We start from the raw sequence: 23,905 nt of genomic DNA, 5'->3' as shown, positions 1-23,905 counted from the left end.
AGGCTGGAAACTCTGCGCACGTGTCGCCACGTAGTACACCATATTTATTCCTTTTACGAAACAAGCAATTAAAACTGGTCTGGCCGGTACACAACGCTGGAAAGTTTACGAAGTGCGCAAAGTTCGCGAAAACGTCAAGTGATGCCTCAGCGAAACGACTCTCAGAAACGGCAGTTGCGGGACACGACAGCGGCTGACAATAAAACGGAAACAAGCAAATAAAAAACAAGTTGCGTAAAGTCTACGAGCTTAAACGGAAGCAAAATCATTTTTGTTTTTTAAAGAAAAATAAACAGTCGCACGATTTGCGACAGTGCTCTCGGGCAAAGAACAACTCGCCGAGAGAACTACTTTTGTTTGAGCGAAGCGCGCGGTCTGAAGGGACGACGACATTGGACGAGGCGTCGCCTCATTTGTCTACAACAACAGAACAAGGCGAAGGGCAGGATTTATTCCGGAAGTCACCCCCGCACACACTCGGAAAACCAGACCGGCAGGGGGGAGTTTAACTCGAGGAATTACGGCCTTGGCGAAAGTTTGAATGGTGTTGTGAAAAACTGCAGCAAACGACGCACTGATATAAGAGGTCGACCAGTGCTAGACGATGACGAAAGAGAAGCGAAAGGGAGGGGGAGGTGGGGGGGGGGGGGAGGTTGGTTGCGCCTATTTCTTTCACCCTTGGTTTGGACTTCTTCCAAAATTGAGTGAGCTAGCTCATTTGGCTTTTTTTTACAACTAAATCTTGGCCATTCGTCGCTTTGCAGACGTTTTACAATACATGATGGTGCTTGTTTTCTGGATATGGAGGGGACAGTGTGGAGGACTGAGGCTGGAATGGTCTCCAACGCGAACAAAACCTTTTCGTTGGGCTTTGAGTGGTGTGTTTATAAGACCAAATTGAGCGTTTTGTCGAGATTGAGTGCCATGATCGTTCCAGTTGTTTAGTGCGTATAAAAATCAAACCATTTCGATTGATTTCTTCAAGATTCTCCGAGTTGCTCTCTTATAAGTTGAATGCATGCAGTCGTTTAACACCGCGTGACGTGTTCGAGACGGAGCCCCCGAAGAAACCGCAGAGCACTGCCAGCGGTGTTTAGTTAAAAAAACATAACAATCGTAAAAAAAAAAAGAGAAAGCTTTAGCCAATAACATGAAAAAGTTCTTGAATCATTCCATGCTGGGAAAATACGGCCGTCCAAAGCAGTGCCAGTTTCGGTTTGTCCAAGTGTGGGAAACCAAGACTATAAGATAAGGCAATATCCCAAGCATAGACGTGACTTGGCACCGCGGAGACGTTGAAAAAGGCATGGAGTTTATATCTCTTTTCGGAGAACGTATGACGAAACGTTTTACTCTTCTAAATACCAGGAAATAGTGTTGAAGACTCATAGTTTTCTCTGTTATATCTACGCGGTGCTCAGGCAGTTTTTTTTTAGCTACCCGTACTAACCATAGTTTGTGAATACCTGGTTTAACTATTTCCGCCATTTAATATTGTGTATAAATTTATGATAGATAATATGAAAACGAAAACTCAAGGTGATGGCAAGACCAACATTTGAGTTTTTTTCGCGTTTTTCAGTGGCGTGGCGTCACATGTTGGAAACCTCGCAGGTCAAGCAAGGGTGCTATAAGCATAGTGTGCTGACCTTCGTTTTCGTGCTAGATTGAGCTTCTACGGCATTCATTTTACATCATAAATTTTTTTGTTACGCATTGGAAACAAGTTCTAATTCTCAATTAGTGAACTTATCCTCGGCAGAGTTATCACTCTATAAATATCGTGGGTTGCGACTTTTATTTGAAAAACTCGGTGAGAAAAAAAGGTTAGAATTAAAAAAACTTCGCCACAATTAAATAAATATATGTTTCGACCTATTATTTTGGTTACAAGCTTTGGTCTGTTCGTTGGTATGTCCCAATAGATTTTAACGTATACATCAGCGATCCTCAATATTTCACCCTGGAAAAATCATTACCACTGCCACAAAAACAACAAAATATTACGTCATAATAAAAAAAAAAAAGGCATCTGTTGCCGTTCTTAAGAAAATGGTTTGACACATTTGACTGATGAGGAATAGATGAGGCATGTTATATCGACCGTATTTGGAAGTTATGTTGCCGACTGAATGCCCCCTGTATGCCTCCCTCCCATTTTCAAGAAGTCGCGGCCACTTCGTCAAGTTGGTCTCATTTTTTTCCCCCACGGATTGCGACTACGGCTCCACAGACGTTGTTGTTCTCGCCGCGTTACGCGTGGTCGTTTGATTTCTGTCTCACTTCCTCTTCCCCTAGCTCGCTTCCTGTTCTTTGATAAACTCTCTTTGTTATTTTCGTTTTATCGAAAGCCGCACAGATGGTGCAAGCGAAACGCGCGACCCCACCGTGCTTGCCTCCCTCTTCCTCTCCTTGCCTTTCGCCTTGCCCTCGCTCTTTCTTTCAGTCCGCCATATATGTGCTTTGTTCACCCCTAAGCTGACATTGCCTTGGAAGCTACGTGGACGTTAGGCCATTCATACGTATATCTTTCACCATGTGATCACGCTCCCGCCCATGCCCACGCGCAGAGAGCGGGGTCTGCTGTTAAAAGGGCGGTGGTTGATTAGTCCGTCGAGCGCGTAGCTGCCCACCGCACTGTCAGCTCCGTCTTCCTTAGATGTTATCAATCCCACTTGGGCGGCGCGTATGCGAACTGGCTTCGGTTTAGGCTGCGACTCGCCAAGTAAATCGGCCTTGACTCTCGTTGCCTCTTCTTTCACTTCCTCTCCGCTCCTTTTTGAAACTAACGATGTCTCCTAAAAAGAAAAAAAAAAAGACAAAGAATTGGTAGTGAGCAGTCGCACGAGAAGTCGCGCGTTACCCTTCCGTCGCAACATCACGCGCTCTTTATATAGAGTCAGTTTGTGCAGCATCGCTCTCTCCGTTTCGGTTTGTCCCCGTACGTCTCACGTTTCAACAAAAAAATCTGTCGACCACCTTCCTCTTTCTGGTACACTACTACTGCCTATTTGTTTTGCTTCCTTTTCTCACTTTCATTTTTTTATAGTCTTTCGCTTACGAAGAGGATGCCGCATCCTGCGATTGTCGGGCGTGTACGACTGACTGACAGTGTCGTCTGTCCGCGATAGTTTGTTGCGCGAGAAGCGCGCCATGTTTCTCGAATGCCGCGCAGACTCGTGTGGGGTGTGACAACCGTCGTCTCGTCTTTGTGCGTCGTTTCCATGCGTTTGGTTTCCGTTGACCGACTTGGGCGATCTTGAGCGCCAAGCAGATCTCTCCGCCTTGCTCGTCGGTGGTGTTTCGCGGCGGCGGGGGTGTGGTGGTAGTGAACATCGGTCACGTGGTGTGTGGTGCTGCGCGCGTTGTGACTTCGCTGTTCGGTACGCGATCTGTGGTATAGAAGGAGGTGCGAGGCCGCCAACGGTGACGTCGTCGGTGGGAGTGAGCGAGTCGGCGGATGTTGTGGTGAGGTGCCAAGTATCGCGCTAAATGGTGTGCCCGTCGTTCCGGTGCGAGTGGTGGGCGTTCTGACGAAAGAGTCACTAATCGTCGAAGAGGAGGCTTGGCCGGATTTTCTTCCCTGGATTCTGGTTTTACCGTGACCTCGGTTTAATTGGGAGCGACGTCTACGGCGATGTGTCCTCGGAAAAAGGTGAGACAGAACGCGACATGAGCTACTTCGACCTTTTTTATAGCAAGAAAAAAAAAAAAAAAAAACAGATTTAGGGTGCGTTCACACTCGCGAATTCGAGGGCCAAATCCCCGCAAACGAGAAAATAAATTTTAGATTCGCGTGGCGAAATCGACTCTTCGATGGCGGAAAATCTGCATATACGAGTCGGGGACCGCGGTCTAGATTTTCCGCCAGCGACGAGTCGATTTCGCTTATTTCGGCTCCAAAATCCACTTTCCGCCTGCGCGGATCCGCCCACGAATCCGCATGTTTAGTCACGGCATTAAAAGCCTCGGTCCCGCCGCTACTACATCACACAAAAAAAAGTCTGCAGATACTGGCCGAGGTCTCCTTCGTATGAAGGTCCTGCAACATCGGTCATAAACAACTGTTTGCGGACACCTTCGAAGCATGTAGGAAGCGAACGGGCTTCGACCATGGCCGAGGAGTGTGCGCAGATCATCATTCTGCCGTCACGTCCTGCGGCAAACACCGCGTGTCTTTTGTAAGTGCAGGATCACAGTGGGACCGCGGCTTTGGACACGCGTGTAGCATTCTCGTTTTTTAGCGTCGTGTTTTACTTTCAAAAGAAGTCGGGCTCCAAATTAGTCCGACTTTTTAGTCGAGATTAATTTGCTAAATAGATTATATAAGTAAAATATTTATCGTATACATAGCTCGCATAGTAAAAGAGACAATACTGCGGATATCTTGAGAGCCCTAAAAATGGCGCCGGCTGCTTCATAATTTGAAGTTGAGAAGAAATAAGTTAGGACAGTTAGGATAATACAAAAAAGAAAAGGTCGAAGAAGTGAGAAATTGAGAAGTTGAAGGAAGGGGGCACACGTTTGTGACATTTGATGGCCAAAAAAGATGTTCGTATGTTTTTTTTGTGTGCCTAAAGTAAGCGATAATATGTTATTTAAAAAAAATGTTTTTTTTTTCTTTTTTTTTTTTAGAAAGGACAACTTTAGTAAAATGCTTATCCTCTCTATCGAAGCCCAATTAAAATAAAATGTGCGAAACTCTTTGCCAAACATACTTAAACATCGCACAGTTTAAAACGTCATCACGCCGTAGTGCAACGTTCTCTCGTGTTTTAGCATTCTTACTTGCTTCTGGTCTCCGTATGAGTGTTGAGAAGTTTAGGAGTGTCGCAATCTTACATTTTTTCTTCGAGCTTTAGAGGGAGGATGCATAATATTACGCCTTATGTGCTCCTTTGTAAATGCGATTGTGGGGCTCATTTTCTATGCATTGAAAGAATGAAAACCTCAGTTTACTTCACGACTCGAATTGTCGAAGCTACAGCAACAGGTTGCATACTTTGTGAGCGTGCTTGCCTTGCATGCGCTGCGAGTAAGAGAATGAAATTTCCGGACTTTATTGTCTCTAATGATATCCTCAAGAGGTGACCCCGAAGCGTTTCAACGCAAACAGTCAGTGACGGCCTTATAAGAATAGAGAGGGCTTTTTTTAGCTTTGCGGCATACAGCGATTTTTATCTTTGTTCATGCTCTTTGCTTGGGCACTCAAAGTCGTGCCAGCTAGTGGGAGTGTACGTCAGAGTTTATTTAAGGCGGTATTCAATGACTATTTTCGACGAGGTCAAACTAAAGAACCTGCGTAGTCCAGTTCGCTGTTCCTATAGTTGAATGTTACACATAAGAAATAGACACTGGCGATAGAACTACGTAAAAAAGAAAACATTAGAATGCATTTGTTATATATTAGGCAGCGAGGGAACGAGCGCTATGCTCAGAGCAGTGTTTAGGGTGCGGGGTTTTGTTGACCAAATATAATTTTGTACACCTTGAGGTCCTGCCTGCAGGCGTCGTCTTCTTGTGATGTAAATCATATTTTTACTTCTAAAACTAAAACGTGTGCATCTAAAAAACAAAAAAAAACTTGCCTTAGTTTTTTTTTTTTGTTTTTTTTAGGCAATGGCAGTCTGCAAACAAATTTGAGAAATATGAGCATCGTTCATCCCCTCAACTAGAAGCCAGAACAAGTGGCCACGTTGCCTGGTGCTTATCCTATACCGCCATAGTTAATCATAGCCACGCACTGGGGTTGGCAAAGTAGAAAACGTGTGCTGAGCTCAAGGCATTGTTAGAGTTCGGCTGTCCTCATCACCGCAGTGGTTGGACACGAGCCACTACCCGAGTGTCCGCCAAGGCACTGTTGATTGTTACGGGCCAAAGCCGAGTGCTCACGCAGTTCTCGTGCCCAATCCACGAGCCGCGCTCGACTGTGGTCAGGCCGGTGTTTTAGATCCTACAATCACGTCATCAAGCTTTGCGAAAACAAAAGTGAAAGAAATAGTCTCTTTTTGTCCTTGTAATCTTAATGCGACAAAGAAGCCTCTGAATCTGTGGTGGTCTCTGCGAGTATAATTGGGCCACACTAGGACCAGTACGTCTCTGCAAAGTTATGGACATTCCAACTTGATATCGTTTCATGGTCCCTTTAAGATGGAAGGCCTTACTGAATCGGCCAACGAGCGCACGCCGTGGAGCATGCAGAGATTCAAGATTGTGAGCTCATTCGGCGGGGAAAATTCGGCATTCGATCTTGTATTAAATTTTTCCATTCTACTTTGTTTCACCCCAATTTTACCATGAGTGCTACCAAAAGACAAGCAACGAGAGCGAACGCGACGCTTTCAAGCATGCCCGCTATGCACGCGCGCGCGTGAAGTCAAAGCGACTTTCAGGACAGGGTGTTCGCTCTTATAGCATTGCCCACGCCCGCACTTATGGTGACATAGAGTATAGGCAACATTTGCCGATTATAGGACAGAATGGATCCCGCGCAAATACCCGGGGGCGAAAAACCCCGGAGAACGGCTGTATCGTGACCGAAAGCGCACTTAAGGCGTAATTTTACGCTTGGCGTGTGACCCCCACACACCCGAAGCCATTGAGACGTTTCGTCTTTTAAAGGCGACACGCTCGATGTAGCACTATTCTTAGAGCGCGCCCTTTGAAGACACGTTTATGCACTGCGCGGGTTAATAACAAAGACTGGGCCGGGAAAGCCTCGTCTCGCTGCTCCAGCGTGATAGATATTGTATATTGCCGATTCTTTTTTGCATAGAGACGACAGCTGGTGTCGCAAGGTGAACCAGCAAAGCAAACTTCAGAGACGTTATCCAGAATAAGACTTTGCGAGCATTTGTTATCATGTATGTGATGATACCGTCGAAAAACAAGCAAGGGGCAAGAGAAGAACAGCACGGGATAAGAAAATGGAGGCGGTCGAAGGCTCCCGATGGAGAGAACATACCTTAGACAAGAGTGGTCTTGGAGGCCCAGTACCTTCGCGCAGGCCCCAACAACATCTGAAGACGGACGCGCCGGAACCGTGCGGCCGATGCGACAGCCGTCTCTAAAACATGCAAGACTGGCTGACAGGACGCCGCAACATGCCCTAGGGAACACGGCGAGTGGTCAGCAGTGTCATTTAACATTTCTCTTGATGTAGTAGTTTTTTTTTTTTTAAATTCATGATTGATCACATTTTTTGATTCTCTTAGTCTCGCCTTTTCTCGGAGATGCAGAAAAAAAATTAAATCGACACTAATATAGATTTAGAAATTAATTACGCGTGTTTGTTCGCGTGCTATTAATGGTAAAGAAACGATACTCAAACCCTGGCTTCTTACACACAGAATCAATCCTTTATTTTATGCATAACTTACCTGAGACTCAGTGTTAGGCAAAAAGGGTGTATTTTTTATTATTAAATATTCTGATATATATATATATATATATATATATATATATATATATATATATATATATATATATATATATATATATATATATATATATATATATATATATATATATACATATATATACCACGTATGCCGTAGATATATACATGCAAGTGTAGCAAACTGGTTACCTTCATTTGAGTTTATTTATTTATATACAGTTTTTACCAACAATGTGAAGGCTGAGCTGTAGAACACTATATATTATACAACTACGTGTATACAATTCACGTGTCATTTTCACTCTTTTTGTATAGTCTCCAACGAAAAAAAAAATAATAGTCGAAATGAATCGTACGAATTAACGGGAATTTGATAGTGAGGTTAATTTTTATGCCTATTTCGACTATATACTATTTTATACATCTACTGGAAAGAAAAGAAAAACACGAAATGAAGACAGGTGAGACATACAGAGTGCGACACAGTTGATATAAACAAACGATCGCTGGTTTAAATTTTTTTCTTACAGATGGCATTTATTTTATTTTATTTACTTAAAGTATCCTGCACGCCATTTTCGGGCCTAAGCATTGTGGAAAAATATCAAATGTGACACTGAAGAGAATTTTACAATCCTTAACGTTCATATCGCAAGCCAATGAATCACGATATGAAGTGGCGCGGCGACAGAAGTGATGGACAAATAGCCGGCGCTATAACCACTGCGAAACCAGAATGATGATAAAATAAAACACCACAGGATGACTCATGACCATTCTTAAACCATTAATGAGACCAAAGAAGTATACGTCATAAACGATCTCATGGAAAAATTTGTAAGAGCGCATCACACTAATAAAATTAAAGAACGGACATCGGCAAATTGTTCAAATGTAGCGCATAAAACTTCTTGGTAAAAGGTTCCAATCATCATCTGTCCTAGGAAAAAAAAAATATTTAAACATTTTGGACGACAATCGAAAGGCTTCAATGTGGCGCGATTGGTTTGTTCTTGTGAACTGTTTGAACGGAGGGAGCAAGCATGTTGAAGGACTGATACCAGAGTGCGTGTTCACAATACAAGACAAAAGCTTTAGTCTAGACAGCTTACGTCGGGAACACAACGGCGAAATATTTGACAATGACAACATTTGAGAAATAAAATCGGTCCGTTTGTATCTACCGTATATGAAACGTAAACTCTGCAGTTTTGATTACGTTCAATTTTTAGAAGAGTAGATTCCATACCGCAGTGGCGTATTCTTGGCCTAATCAGAGTTTATGCCTCCGTATGTATGTATCCATGCCACTGTATGGCTCTATTCAGTATAACAGTGTACTACTGTGGCTATACTCGTGCGGGTATTATTGGCTTTTTTTATGGCACTACCTCAGCCCGCAACAGCTAGTGTTATTTTCTGCCTTGTACCAATAAAGCACACACACACAAAAAAAAAAGCGCCGATGTTGTAATCGGCATACCGTGTCGCGTATACTTTAGTTTGAGTTGCATTATAGGGCGCACTGCTCGGACGCCTGCTTCATAGTACCCGCGAGCATGCATCTTGCATGCAGATATCTTTTATAAAAGCTTTACGTATATTTTCTTTCTAATTTAGAGCCGGGTGTCAACTGGCGGACATCCTGTTCGAAGTATCGCGGGCGTCCATACTGGCGAACCGTTGCTTTATGCGCTTCTATATGCGTGGAGACGGTGGTGTCCTACTTGCTGGAGTTTCTTTCGTTGCCGAACGACGAACCACCGCTCGAGTAGTCGCATTGCTGAGTAAGACCGATAAAGACCAAACCGGTTTTTGAGCCTTTTGCGACTTCTTAAGACCGGATGCGCGGCAGCGCAACTGCATGGTCCTAAGAGATCGAAAGAGGCTTAAAAACCGGCCTGGTCTCTCTCGGTCGTACTCGGTTGCAAGAGTGTGAACGGGCCTAAAGAATGCAGTAGGTGTTCTACCTCCAGCTCGAGCTTTCTACTTGGAAAAACACTTCGTTGCAAACGCCGCCGAAGGCAACGTTTGTGTGATGGAGGCGAAGCTTTTCCTGACCAACTATAGTAATAAATATATCCGGTGCAAGTGCAAGCAACTTGGAACAATGGCAGAAGTGATTCACCAGCATGGCCGCTGACGGCTTTCCGAAAGCGGAACGACGTTCCTTTAGACCGTCTAACAGACTCGCGCCCTTTCACTATAGTTCCGCTGAGCTGCCCAGCAGCAGGGTTATACAACGCGCGGTCGAAAGGCCTCATCCCTCGTCTCGGCGACTGTCAGAGTCGTCACACTCGACAAGACATCGAGCTGCCGTAAGCTCAGATTACCAATAAGTCTCCTCTAGTCCATTCACTTTGTTAGTGATCCGGACCAATCGGATTTTCTATGCGAAGATAAACCCGTTATACGCATACTTCAAGGGACTCAGTTGGGGAAGGCGTGCGTCACAAAAAGCATTTTTGATTTCCGAACAAAATATATACACAAACTACATTTAAGCCTAATTATTTGAAGCATAACCAGCTTTATTCCCTATATCTTAAAAACCAGTGTGGACAGCTGCAATTGTGAAGCAGTATTGTCAAGGACTCGCAAACACCCGGCACAAGCGACTCATATTTTTGTTCTAACATTACCGTTGTGTTTTTACGCATCTTTGTGCGTTGCTATTTGTGCCATTTTCTCCCCGGTGTTACCTGCTGTAGGGTTCTTTCATACAGAGCAAATTTCAATAAAAGATCGATTCACGTTCACGTTCGTTTATGGAGATTTACGTAGGCAGGGCATTTGGGCACGTATGCCTATCGGCGTAGGATTGAGGCTCATTTCTACCTGATGAGAATATTTTGATATCAACAGAATAGATCATTTTAAGAGCTGGTACGAATTCTTAGGGAAACAGCAAGACTGAGCACGAACGAAGCGAGAGACTGGACGAAACGAACGCTAAGAAATAAATGACTGGTTATATTTTTAATGAAACCAAAAGAAAACATGCGTGCACGACGCCCTACGAATGTTGAAATTTAGCCTTCGTAACAAACAACTCGGTGATATTGGCTATACGCTGCCAACTGAAGATCCCCTTATCTAGAAATTCCACCACACCATCTAATAATGTCAAAGAAGCCTGACTCATGCAGGATAGTCCTTCCTTTTTTGTTTTGTGTCCCTTCACTTTCTTGAGCTCGTTGTCCTGTGTTACGTTACTGACATTACATTGCGGAGACTGGACCTTATAAGCCGCTACTAGAAAAGACTGTCGTGTTGCATAAACGCAGGGACAAACAAGCTGGAGAAATAATCAAAACACGCAAAATAAAAAAAAAAAAAAGGAGGGTCTAATATGCGCGAGTCAGGCTTCCTTGACAGTATTAGATAGTGAGGTCGAATTCTTAGGTCGGGGCTTGGCGTGTTCGAAGTGTATAACCGATATCACCGAGTTATTTCTTGCGCAGGCGCAATCCCATCCTAAGGAGGCGGCCGCCTATCTCTTTTTTTTTTTTTTAGGGGGGGGGGGGGGGGTGGGGGGGAAATCTTGAATTTTAGATTTCTTTTGAATGACTGCCCTCTGTTGGCAGCTGTTGAATCCCTGGACAATGGTGGTAGTCTAAAACCGCAACGTCACCGCATACTTTATGCGCTTTGTTGCACTAGAAGGCAAAAACACAGTCACAGAAGGTGATGAGCGCGGTGACGATATAACTTCGACGCTGTTTGGATCGTCGGCCCCTGGTGTTGGCCGCGCTCCTAGGTTCCCTTCGCTATGTTATGGAATGATTTGCACGTTCCACGATATAATTGGTTCAGCGATTGTCGAGTGGTTCCCACATTCTAATAATCGGCACGTGACTTTAAAAAAATCTATAAAACTAGTCAATGCTTTTTTTGTTTTGTTTTTTGTAGTCATCATTTGTTTTGTCCTCGTCCGGTCGCGCTGTTTTAATATGAATATTTTGGTGGGCCAGCGACACTTAAGCAACATAACACTTTCCGCGATAAGTCTCCGTCAAGTAGAAGAAACCTCGACCGAGATCTTAAGCGGCCATCTGATAATCCGTGAGCCGGCGTGGTGCACCACAGGCAGAGCTATAGCTCCGAGACGACGTTGGTGATTTGTCGCAATTTGAAACACAAAATATGTTATGGGGCTTGATTACCCGAGTAAAGAGAGACGCCTGACCACCATACAGGTCACGTGACCTCATGATGTCACGTGATCCTGTCGTCACGCGACTTGACGTCAATTTCGGATGCCATAAAATGTCACTGTGTCACGCGACACAGTGGCGTCAGGCAGACAACCTGACGTCACACACACACACATGCACACACACACAAACACACACACACTGCGTGTGTGGAGCTCGTTTGCAACGCATTCTGCGCGTCTCCGAGTTTATCAGATATGATCGAGGCATGCTTAAATTCGTCTTTCTAGACATCAAAGGTTTTGCGAATATTTTTTCATACGGGTTAGCTCGGAACTCCCATCTTCTCTAAGTCCGTGCTATACACATTTTGTGCAAGTTTCTGGGCACGAAGGGAACTTTGACGGCACTGCGGTGGGCGCACGAGGAGCGAGCCCGTGGGAAAAGAACGCCACACTCTAGTCACAGCGCCGTGAGGCGCCGACCGTCGGCTCAATAGGGAGTTTCGTAGACCGCGTTTCTCCCTGCATGCTCTAAACCCTCTGCAGCGAAGAAGCCGCTACTGCGCCTGCGCGCCCATGGCCTTGATTGTAGCGTTCCGGGTAGCGTGGTGCGCTGCGGAGAGCGTTGCGGGACGGCGAAAACGATCTTCGAAAACTCCGTAATAAATGGTGCCGTGCCGGTACCGTGATGACTCGAACTCCTACTTCGGGTAAACGATGAGTGAGAGCAACTCAACGTGCACGCTGTTTGAAACGAGACCGCGTTTTTGCCCTCATCAGGTGTTGCGCGTGTGCAGAAACCAGAGTCGCGCGAGATGATGCGTTTGCGCAGGCGCAGTACGGACAGCAGCGCCACCACAGTATTTAGAGCGCAGCTCTTAGGCGCCTGTTTCCGGTTTGTGCGGCGTCGCCGTCAGCGTCGCCGGAACCATGCGCGTTGCATTATTAGAATAGTACAAGCCGCCGTAACCGCGCGTTGCATTGTGGTAAATATTCCCCGCTAAATTTAACGGAAAATTTACCCGCTAATATTAGCGGGAAAAGTTTTCTGTTACGTGTAGTGGGGAAAATTTTCCGCTGAATTAAGCGGGGAATTTCGGCGAAAATCTTTCAGCTAAAACTTAAAGGGAAAATTTTCCGCTAATTTTGCGGCGAAACGTTTCCTTTAAATTAAGCCGGGAAATTTTGCGAAAATGTTCCTGATAAATTTAACGGAAAAATATCCCCGCTAAAGCTAGGGGGAAAATTTCCCCGTTAAATAGAGCAATGAAATTTTCGCAAAATGCAGCGGGAAATTTTGCGAAAATTTCCCGCTAAAGGGGGGGGGGGCGGAAGAAGAGGAGGGGAGAGTACGGAGGGGGAGGAGGGGCATACCCTCCTCTCCGTACCTTCCCCGCCCCCTCCTCAAGAGCTGCGCTCTAATTCTAATTGTAAACGTCTTGCCTTTTTCCTGACGTCAGAGAGTTCAGTTGGCGCCCTACATCAGGAGCGGATCCAATGGGGGGCGACGGGGGCGGTCTTCCCCAAACAAAGTCGACTCCCCCCCCTCCCGAAATAAAACCGACTAGCGGCCTGCCAATTGGTAGAAGGCTCGGTACTCAAGGACGAGGGTTCGAAATAGGGTAGGTCGCACCGTAGCAGCCACACTTGTACTCTGAACTTGGAGAACCACTCCGTCGCTTCAAACGAGACTGATGTCCGCGGCTTGGAGCCAATAAGTCGGCGCAGCGGCCCACATCTGTGGGCCGTCGGCGCAGTGTGGTTCTGCGGCGGCTAAAACAAAAGGCGCAACCAAAGTCCCCCCCGCACGGAGTTATGGATCCGCCTCTGGCCTACATGTGCTCATTCCATGCTTGTTTATGCCACGTCGCACCCTTTTCAATCCTGTGAAAAGCCCAGGACAAATCGCAGGTCTCGTATTCGGGCGAGTGTTTGTCGCACCCTGAACAGACGTTGCGAGGGTCAACCGTCGAACGAGGAGCCCCATCTTTGTCTTGTCATTCTCTAGGTGAATTTTGCAACGAAAACTAGCGGTTTCGCAGCATCTCATTATTGTTACATCACCGTCCAACAAAGTTTCCTTTCCAGGCATCCGCGACACGAGCCAGACGTCTGTGAAAGGCGCCATTTGAACAGGCGTCACGGCACACGACGCGAGACGAAGAGGGCGACGAGCTCAGTGTTGGCGGCACAGAATTCGCTTTTCAAGTTCGTCGTCCCCTCCCGGTGTCGTCATTTCCGTCGCGAATTCCGCAATGCCTCCGCCTTGAGTAGGCGCGCTGTGGAAAACTTCTTCCCAGAAACTTTGCGGTCGATCGTTTCATATACTCCGTTCTCCCCTAAGTTGACAGTGCGGTGTGAAAGATACGTGCTCGGCGGACCAATCGCATACGTCGATATCTCGCCACGTGATCACAGTCTCGCCCTTACCCACGCGCAAAGAGCAGGGTGAGGTGAGGAAATAGAGGCGGTTGTTTTGGTTCGACGAGCGCGTAACTTTCACTGCACTGTCAGCTTAGACGGGTGAACGAAGTAAAGGGCGCGTACAGTTTTGCGAGAATCGAGTCGCGGGTGTGTGTTTGTATGTACCGAGAGCGGCTCCAGATATCAACGTGCCTTCGGCACGGCGCGGGGGGGGGGGGGGGGGGGGGGGGGGAGGGGGGGGACAAAGGCGGGCGAGCCGAGCGATCGGCGTTTTCGGAACGCGAGGAACGCTTCCTATCATATAGAAGTCGTCAGAATGACGTCGGAACAGCTGGAAATTTCCCGAGGAAGCGGGGACAGTCGTCGTCTGGAACACGACATTCCGGGAAGTCTTGGGCGCAAGGCGTTCAATCTGTGCGTGTGTGCGTGTGCGTTGAGGCAACTCGGTCGGTTTGCCGACACTACGTTTATTGGCGAAGCCGCCGCTGCTTCTCGATGACTTCCTCGAAGACTGCTCCGATCTCAGAATATCTGGCAGAAGAGCAAATCGTATATGCAGTACCGGGGTACTGCATACCGAAAACTTTTGCGACCGCTGCATTTGGAAAGAAGATTTCTCGGTTTCCAAGGTAGTTGTCTCGGAATTTTCCGGGAGATTCGAAGCTTCGCTTTTGGTCTCAAACCGAACGAGTGAGCGACCACGAGTGTTGATTTATTTATTTTCGCGCAAAAGTCCCGAATTCGATTTCGCCGTAGTTTGTACTTTTTCAGATTGGGAACGATATATTGCCGCGTGCTTAGTGGTAGCCCAGTGTGAAATATAGAAGAGAAAAAAATTAGTGGTTGCCCAGTGGGCACTGCGCCCGACTGTCACGCAGAGGTACCGGGTTCGAATCCTGGGACCAGCAGATGTTTTCATTTACTCCTAAGGCGATGCTTCTAGAAAAATCGAGAAGGTCATCGTTAGTTCTAGAACAGAATGCTCTAAAAAGGAGAGTGCTATAAAAGAAGCCCTGCGTAGCCTTATGCAGTGAGTTGTCGCTTGCGCTCGACCCTGTTGTATCGCCGACACTCGACGCCTTCGACGTGCTGTTATTTTCCTTTAATTTGGACACAAGTTCGCCCGAAAGAAACGTTTATTTTGTTCAGTTTACTTCCGTTCGTCACCTGTTTTTTGTGACAATATTCAATAAGAAAGCTCTATTGAGACTGCACTAAGTTATGGCTAGAGTCGAGCAGGGTGAAACTTAACAAGAAAAAACATGATATCTCGTAACTGACGTACTTAAACTGTTTTTTTTTTGTCAAACTTTGATTATTTGTGTAAAAGGAACAGAAGCGATAACGTATTTCCAATCTACACAGAATTTAGTTATATATTGTAGCTATTTCTGCACGTACTCACCGAACAGATTTAGGCACTTACCATGATGTGGCTCAAGCTTTTGAATGCCCTCCTAAAATAAACTTGCTGCCTAGGCTCTCAGCCATTCCATCATGTGTTAACGAAACCACCAGTCGGAAACTTCATGAGGTTTCGTGAAGGACGAATAGACTTACGTGGTGATGGCGGTCAGGGAAAAACGTCTGTGTCGACTGAAGGACTTGTTGAATTTGCGATAGAATGACTGAGAAACCAGGCGGCAGCCTTCTTCGAGGAGGACATCCAAAATTATTCGGTAATGTCATGATAATAGACCTTCCCGAAAGTCATTCTACTGACCCCGTGGAGAGCCAAACCCGATCGCTCTGATGGCTGAACTACACAGCTTCTTCACAACAGAAAAAGCGAACGTCTTCGAAACAGTGAGGTGTTTAGAGCGATAAACCGGTATCCCGTTCACCAGGCAAAAGCGACCCCCCTTGGCTGCCGCCATGTTGTACAATTTTGACCACTGGACACGCGACCGAACCAAATCCTGAGTTTTTTACGGAAAACTGAGTCAAGATTTTTTTAGCAATCGCTATAAAAGCATGATAAACAACTTTTTCAATAGTGTTAGCCCCAGAGGTCAGTGTCTAGCTCCGATAAAAACCCAAAATAGAGCATCGCGGCTGTCGGCATCTGGTGAGGCATTGCGAAGCTGCCCGAATGTTTGTCGTAAAAGTACATTTCGGACTAAAAACAAACGCAACATAACTTATCTCATCGGTGCTGTTATTAAAGACCAATAATCAATTATTTGTGCGCGGTACTTCGTCAAAATCTAGACGTAAAAGCTGTCTAGTGGGCAAAAATGTGCAACATGGTGGCGGCTAATTGGAGGGATCAGTTTCAGCTGCCAGTTTATCGCTCTAAGGCCCTCTACCACGTTGGTTCGAAAGCATAGAGTAGAGAGGGGAAACGTTTAAGTCCTTTTATGCCACCCTCGATTTACGAAATCGAGGGTGCTTGATTTTGCCGAGCATAATCTCCAATCGTGGCTATATCTGAACCTTCGGGACTGCCAGAAGGTGACTCTGACTTTTCAAAAGGGTTTATTGCCTAAATTCATGGGTGATTATGTGAACAAGTAGGTGGAGTATGTATCTTAATCGAGTGTGCATTAAAATACATTTAATCACTCCTGTTCTTTTACCGAAATCATCAAAGGCTAAAAATGAAAAAAAAAAAAAGAAAACAGCCCTTTAAAGGGACACTGACAGGGTATTTATGCTCACCGAGGTTTTTAGTTGTACGTGACATATGAGGGCCCAACTACCCAGAACAGAATTTGCGGCTCGAAATTCGGTTTCTTTCCGCCCGAAAACCGCCGATCGAGAAATGGCCGGTTTGAGTCGCGCTCACTTTCTTTTCCGTGGTCACGGGCCGTTTTCTAAGGTTTCGATGCGACCACCAAATTTAATCAAAGTCGCGGGTCATTGAAGGCGCACAGTCAATACTAAAAATTAAAAAAAAATATATGAAACACATTTTTTTTGTGGTTTCCAAAAAGCTGAAAATACGTTAATTGAAAAAAAAAATTGTTGCACCGACAACCGGAAGCATTCTGTGCGTTCACTGCATAGTTCTCAACATGGCGTCGTTTCGCGTTTCGTGGGACTCGCGGGTGGCAGCGGACGACGGGCGTGGGACCTCTGCTTCAGAACTGTTGTTCGCGGTACCGGCGAATTCTGTCTTCCTTCGAAAGAGAAATTTTGGTCCGATCGAAAGAACTGGTATTCATCCCGTACTACACGCCCGACCAGCAAGCCGATTGCACGAGGACGTCGCCGAACCGTCGTCTCTTCTCGTGGCTGAAGATATCGCTCGCTCAAACGTCAAGCAGGAAGTGCTTACATCGAGTTGAATACGCACGCGTACGGTTTCTTTACTTGGTGCGAATGTGGCTAATGCGTGGTGCTGCCCGACTTCAAGCAGGGAGTGCATGTACTGGAGGGAAATCGGCAGCAAACTTCCGACATAAATTCAACCGGATGAATTACAGGCATTACAACGAACGAAAGAGTTCATTCAGTAGCTCAGTGGAAAGACGTCTGCTTCCCATGCAGCGGGCACGGGTTCGATCCCTCGTGTGGGCATACCATTTTATTTTTCAAACATTTTGCGATGTTTATTTTTGTTTTTTTAACAATTATCACTGAAAAAAAAAAAAAAACACAATTGTTGTGGATGACCCGTCGCTGAACTAAATGGTATGGGATTCCATTTTTGACACCTCTGCCGCACAATGCCACTTTCAGATGTGAGGCAGCTCTTCATGCAATATCTTGGAAGTATTCTTTTCGGAGCCGATCACGGGAATTCCCCACGGGCACTCACTAATAATTGCCAACACTTAAATGTACAAAACAACTCATCTTGAAGTACAGAACAGCGAACGGCGAACAGATCCCGAACGCATTTCGTCTGCTGCACCCGGAAGAAAAAAAAAAAAAAACAAATCGCACGGTCGAGTGTAGCCACGTGGCTTCCGCCACTCACTCTATCTTCTCCACATCTCCGTGCGATGCGTGGGTTTCGCTTTCAATTTTGAGCAGTTGCGTTTTTTGGCTTTATTAAAAAAATACGCGACTCTGTAGCAAAAGATTAATTGGGTAGTACTCCGACACCATAATAAATCGCCTGGAAAAAAAAGAAAAAAAAATTTGGGGGGGGGGGGGGGGGGGTGTCAGTGTCCCTTTAAGATGTAATGTCAGAAAGGGACATCTCCGACACATTGCAATAGGGATTATTCATTGACGCCCATATCCGTGTGCGCGGCTGCTGAGCGCGTGCTGACGGTAAACTTCTGCAGTACTTTCGCCATGTGCATTCCGCACCATCAATATTGCCGGTCTTAGCAGGCTATTAATGTGATCTCATTCTGAGCATGCGCTTTAAACATCGCCTTCAAAGATGGCGTCCAGTGAATGCGCCCTATTGGCGACGTGAGCGATCGAAAGCGCCACTGTAGTCGGCCTTCCACAATTGGCCGAACGCTGACTATGACGTCATAAAAGGATTTATCATCAACGGAAATAAGAGAAATGAAAGAACTTTAATTTTGATGGTGTTGGCAGTGTTCCTTTGAGAGCGCAATGATTTCAAGCCTCCACCATGCTATTTACAAACACCATCGAACTTGTTGTTTGCAATTTAATGACGTCACAAGGGGGAACCGTAGGAGGGCGCCACTAAAACATCTCGCCGCTAATTAGCGACGTGAGCGATCGAAAGCGTCGCTGTGGTCGGCCTTCCACAATTGGGCGAATGCTGACTATGACGTCAGCAAAGGATGTCGCATCGACGGAAATAAAAGGAATGTAAGAACTTCAGCTGTGACGGTGTTGGTAGTGTTGCCTTGAGAGCGCTATGATTTCAGGCTTCTACCATACCCATTACAAACACCATCGAGCTTGTTGTTCACGATATAATGACGTCACGAAAGGTAACCAAACGAGGGCGCGAACGAAACATCTCGCCGCTAATAAAGGATTTTAGATAAAACGAACACTTGTTAAACTGACAAATTTCTAAACAATCATCTGAAAAGAAATGTGTAGGTTTTGATGATTATTCCGTCCTATTCTATTACATGTAGAGGTTTGCAGCTTTCTTTTTTTAGAGCGCATTGTGCGAAAGAGCATTGCAGTTTGTTCTCAGCTATAGATGGTCCCCGTATACAAGTAGCAGGCGTGCTTATAGCAGCACCCCTTAATTAAAGGGATACTACAACGAAATTTCGGCGCTTATTTTTTGGTCTATATGTGTTGAAAGGAGCAGTATCACATCGAACACACCAATATCTTGTTAGAAAAGTCACGAAAAGGAATTTTAAAACGAATTAAACGATTAGCAAAGAGCACCAGGTGAATGTCGCTAACGCCTCGTTTGTAATGCCCGTCGAGGAACCTTGAGAGGTAGTGACGTCGACTGTCTCGCCTCAGGCCACGTCGAGAGAAGAGGGGAAGGAGGAACTCCCCTCCTCCCGAGAATTTCTTTTGTGTGTACAAGAAGTGTTCCCTCTGCCAGATTACAGAAGATTAACCCGTCACTCGAAATTCGTACAAAAGCAGCCGCTCGGTGGCTGGAATGACAAGGCCATCCTCTCCGACGTCACCCTCACCGTAGCTTTGCTCGTCCCGAGACGAACTACGTCACAATTGCGTCAAATGTCACGTGGTCTCCGCAGGCTGCTTTCCGAGGGCTTGCCAGAGTGGGCCGTTTATAACAAAAAAAAAAAAAAAAAATACAGTCACCAGGCTCAAAATACAAACGTGCGATTGTCATTGATATTCTGGATCATATTCAACCTATTTTCGAACACGACGGGTATATTTCAAATTTCGTTGAAGTATCCATTTAACGCTTAGAGAAGCACGCGGTAATTTCACCCACACACACAAGCGGCGGAACCCATGGACAGCCGATCCCCTTGCGTGACGTTACGCGACTTTATTTTTTTTTTTCTTATTGTTTGTTCGCAAATTCTGTTTTACGAATCCAGAAAAAAAGCCATAATGAAAGAGAGATAGAAAATGACAAAGAATAAAAAGAGTCCGAACAAGGAAACTTAAAATCCAAGCCGAGGACGTTGCATCCGGCAGAGCCACACTCAACCTTTCCCACATTTCTAATCCTTCCCCCTTCCGCCCCCCCTTACTTTATCTGTTTTGTTCAGTGGACCTGAAACCGGAAGAGGAGCGTCATTTCCGGCCGAACCTCCTTCCTTTCTTATTTAATATTTTTCTTCACGCTTTCGATCTTTGTAGTTTACTTGTCCGACGCGCCGCGTGGGAGGGCGCTGCGATCCGGTGGAGACTCCGGAGCACACTCTGGACCGCCTAGCTGACCGGCACCAATTTTATCCCCTGACTCGTCTTCCAGCCTCGTATATATATATCATCGGACAAGCTCCCTCCGGCCAAAGCCCCGCTAAGAGCCCACTCCCTCGCTTTGTGTAACATCTGCACACCGGCTGCCGTAACACCTCGGCCCTTGGCGCTGCCTTCGAACCAGGCCACTTTGAGCGGACGCGGCTGGCAGAAATATTTGGGCCGCGCACTCAGGAACTCGTTGCATGTCACGGGGAGGAAACTCCGCGAGTCGAGGACGCTGGAAGGGTATCCCAGCGCCGGGGGAGGGTTCGGGGTCAGCTTCCTTCTAATAAATAACCCTCGAGTGGGCCCACTGGAGAGTCGGGCCGATTATACGTCGTAACCCACCGCAGTCACTTCTCTATAGAAGCGTTAGGACTTCTGGCTGAGCGGTATTTCGTTACTATAGTTTTCGGAGGTGTGCCTGCCGACAGTGCTGCTCTTTTTTTGTTTTCCCCCATTTTTTTTTCTTCTCTTTTTTGTGGCTTGCGGAATACGATTCCAACGGTCCGCATTTAATCGCCGTTCTTCTGTTTCGAATTTTCGCCGCCAGGCAACGGAAGTATTTGCTGCGCATTTCGACAGGAACGAGATTTCTTTTCCTGTAAGTCATGTCTTTGCTGCTACGTGGTGTCGCCTCCTCTGGGTGGGTTTCTGGTCGTGTTCGGGATACACGAAATGAAAGTTAAAACGCAAGCGAGCTGGTGCACTGTCATAATTAAAATTCTCGAAACAAAGAAAACATAAAGAAGGATATACACACACCGTGTCATAAGAGACGGTGGGGTGTATGTCCCATATCCCATATTCTATATGAAACGGTTGGGTGCATGTCCTCCTTTGCGTTTCCTCTGTCTCAAGGTTTTTAATTGTGGGGATGCACGAGTTTGTGAGCGTGGCGCGGTAGTATTTTAGGGAGGTTCGTGAGCACGTCTTATTGAGATCGCGTCAGTGCGCGCGTGTCTTTTACGCTCTGGCGAGCACTTGAATATGTAATGTTTGCGCGCGTTTTCTATGCCCACTTCTTCGCAATGTCCAAGCCGGCGTGGAGTAGTAATTTTTCTTTATTTCTGTCGGAATAGTCACGCAATTTAAATTGCCAATTTCGATTACTTTTTTTTTTTTAGTCTGTGTTTTGTTTTGAAACAATTTTATTTTGAAACTAAATATATATAAAATAGTTCTGAAACTATTTTAGATATATTTGCACAGATAACATTTTTGTGTGAAAATTTTAAAATAATGGCAAGAATGCATTTGAACAGGGCACAATGAATCATGTTAAATCCGTGTGTACAATATCACGGTAGTCTATGTGTCCTGAGCTCTATTTTTCGGAAGTACGCCACGATATTCTCTGGTTGTTTGGCCATAATTTGGTCTCTTTAATGAATTACATTAATTAATGATGCACACATTTTTATAAGGTAAACTGCCTTTCAGCTTGGTCGTTCGGTATGTATATTAATATAGCTTGCAAAAATAAAAAAAAAAAGATATTAAGACAATTCGTGTTTGCTCTTTGCTTTTCGGTTCTGTTTTCGATTTTGTTTTCCCTTACTTTTTTACATATTTGTTCTTGTTAGCAATGAAAGTAGCATAGGTCTGGAATGTGAAAAAATAAGAAACTCTATATTTCCTGTATGTTTTTAGCTCGTCTTTTACGATGTGAAATTAGCACGAAACATTTACAATTAAATCAGGACTGAGAAGGTTTTTCCCTAGGCGTGGAACTTTGAAGGGCTATATTTGCAGGGGAGATTACTCGAGCGACCGAATCCATCGAGCGGTGGGGACGGCGTCCATGATATCGGCGAGTAGTCGTTGACGCTGCAGTGAAGACAATCCGTCGTCGAAACGAAAGTTAGATACCCACATTATGTTATAAAATGAATTAGTCGGAATTTGTAGCATTATTTGAGTCGTAACTATGATGGTGTCTTTTATGTTGGCCAGTTTGCAGGGTTTTTAGCGCTTACAATGAAGGGCAGACTTTTAAAAGTGTTTCATTTTGACGACGAGAGGGAGGCAGTACGAGATCGATCACCGGTTTGTTCTGTCATTTTCTCACAATTTAAAGGTTACCATGAAAATAAAAAGTACTATTTAGCCTTGCGGGCAGCGTGGGGGATAGAAGGGGGAGAAAAAAGATTAGGTTACATATACTCCATGTCACAAAAAGTCCAGAGTGCAGACGGAGGCACGGGCAGTGACACCATCTTAGCCGATTGGTTCTGTTTGTTCAAAAACTCGCGCATAGGAGGCGCTTTCGAAAGCCTCCCACTTGCGCCCGTGCTTTCATGAGCACTGCGGATGTCTGTGTCAAGAACTATACGGTATGATGAAATGACAAACTCCTTCCGGGTTATAAGAGGCCTCTAAAACCAAATAAAGATCAACTGTTACATTTTTCTTAGGAACATTACATACAAATCAGCTAGACTGAATCATTCTAAAGCAATGGTTCCCAAATGGGGGTCCGCGAAGCCCTGCTTCATCAGTCAATCAAACCCGACAATAAAAGTAATCTTTTTTTCAAAACGAGAATAAACTTTTAATTTTCGGGCGAGTTTTTTTATGTGTATATCGATAAGAGAAGTCTACTTCATACTAGCCCTTAGTTATATCCGTTTTGTATACATATATTATATTTAACCGTATACATTTTCTCTCCCCTCACCACGAACGAGGTCCTCCATCATCTCCGCCGATCCAAAAGGGGCCCGCAAAACATTGATGGTTGAGAACCACTGTTCTAAAGCATTTCAGTCATATATGGCCAGAATTGATGTTTTCGAATATTCATTTTTTTTTTTTTTTTCATGTACAATTCCCGATTGGAATAAGCTTCCCGAGCATATTGTAAATCACAACGATATTTCAATGTCTGAGGATGCTGTTAGACTTATTTACTGTGTTTAAAACGTAAGCGTCTCGCCTCAGTGCTCTTTTCTCTTGTTCACTGTCTTTGAAGTAAAATATCTAAATATCGCGTGACTTTTTGAATGTTGTATTGAAGCTGTCTTTTTATATTGTCTTTTTTGTTATCAGTTCGAATGTACAAGGAACGTGCCTTTGGTTATTGTTGATTATTGTGGTCAGCACAAATTTATTGTTACAGTGATTATCGCTTTTTTTTTACGCGCATTTAGTCTCTTTTTTATTATTCTATGGGCGCGTCTCGGGTCAAATTTTGTAAATACGGTATTGTTTAAAGTTTTTATTGGAGCTATGAACTGTATCGCTTTGTTATATGTTGTTCCTCCCTGCCACGGGCTACGGGCAAGCACATATGTATAAATAAATAAATAAAAATAGGCCTCTTATAGCGGGGAGAAAGTTGAGCTTCCACTATTTGGTTATAAAAGGTAAAATAACCGGTAGTTGAATGAGAGAGAGCGTATGGGTTTAACAACGACAAAAATCCACCGAAAAAAAAGGCCTAAGTAAGGCTCATTTAACGTCCTGTGAGCAGAAAATTCGTCTCGATTCCCCAATCAGAGCTCGGCTCGCCGGCGTTCCCGCGCGCTCTCTTCTCCTCATCTCCCTTAATATCTACCCGCATAGGGAGTTTTCGTAAATCGTTTCCGCCGTCCCGCACCGCTCTCCGTTACCCGTCACGA

At 45.2% G+C, this 23,905-nt stretch overlaps 1 protein-coding gene across 2 annotated transcripts in view; it reads left to right on the top strand.

Annotated features, from left to right (window-relative positions):
- The window catches only part of LOC120845191 (metabotropic glutamate receptor 5), a 460,349-nt gene that overhangs the window by 58,412 nt on the left and 378,032 nt on the right, over positions 1-23,905 (top strand). Inside the window, exon 1 of one of the 2 annotated variants that reach the window (XM_040503389.2) lies at positions 3,112-3,655. The exons of the other annotated variant lie outside the window; for it this stretch is intronic. The gene's annotated coding sequence lies outside the window, so the exon portion shown is untranslated. Of the gene's footprint in view, positions 1-3,111; positions 3,656-23,905 lie in introns of those variants that run through there. 2 annotated transcript variants of the gene reach the window in all.

Source organism: Ixodes scapularis, unplaced genomic scaffold, assembly GCF_016920785.2.
Source record: "Ixodes scapularis isolate PalLabHiFi unplaced genomic scaffold, ASM1692078v2 PGA_scaffold2__306_contigs__length_199485367, whole genome shotgun sequence".
In the NCBI taxonomy this organism is placed as follows: domain Eukaryota; kingdom Metazoa; phylum Arthropoda; class Arachnida; order Ixodida; family Ixodidae; genus Ixodes; species Ixodes scapularis.
Note: the sequence above shows the minus strand (reverse complement) of the source record. Positions and strands in the feature narration are given on the sequence as shown.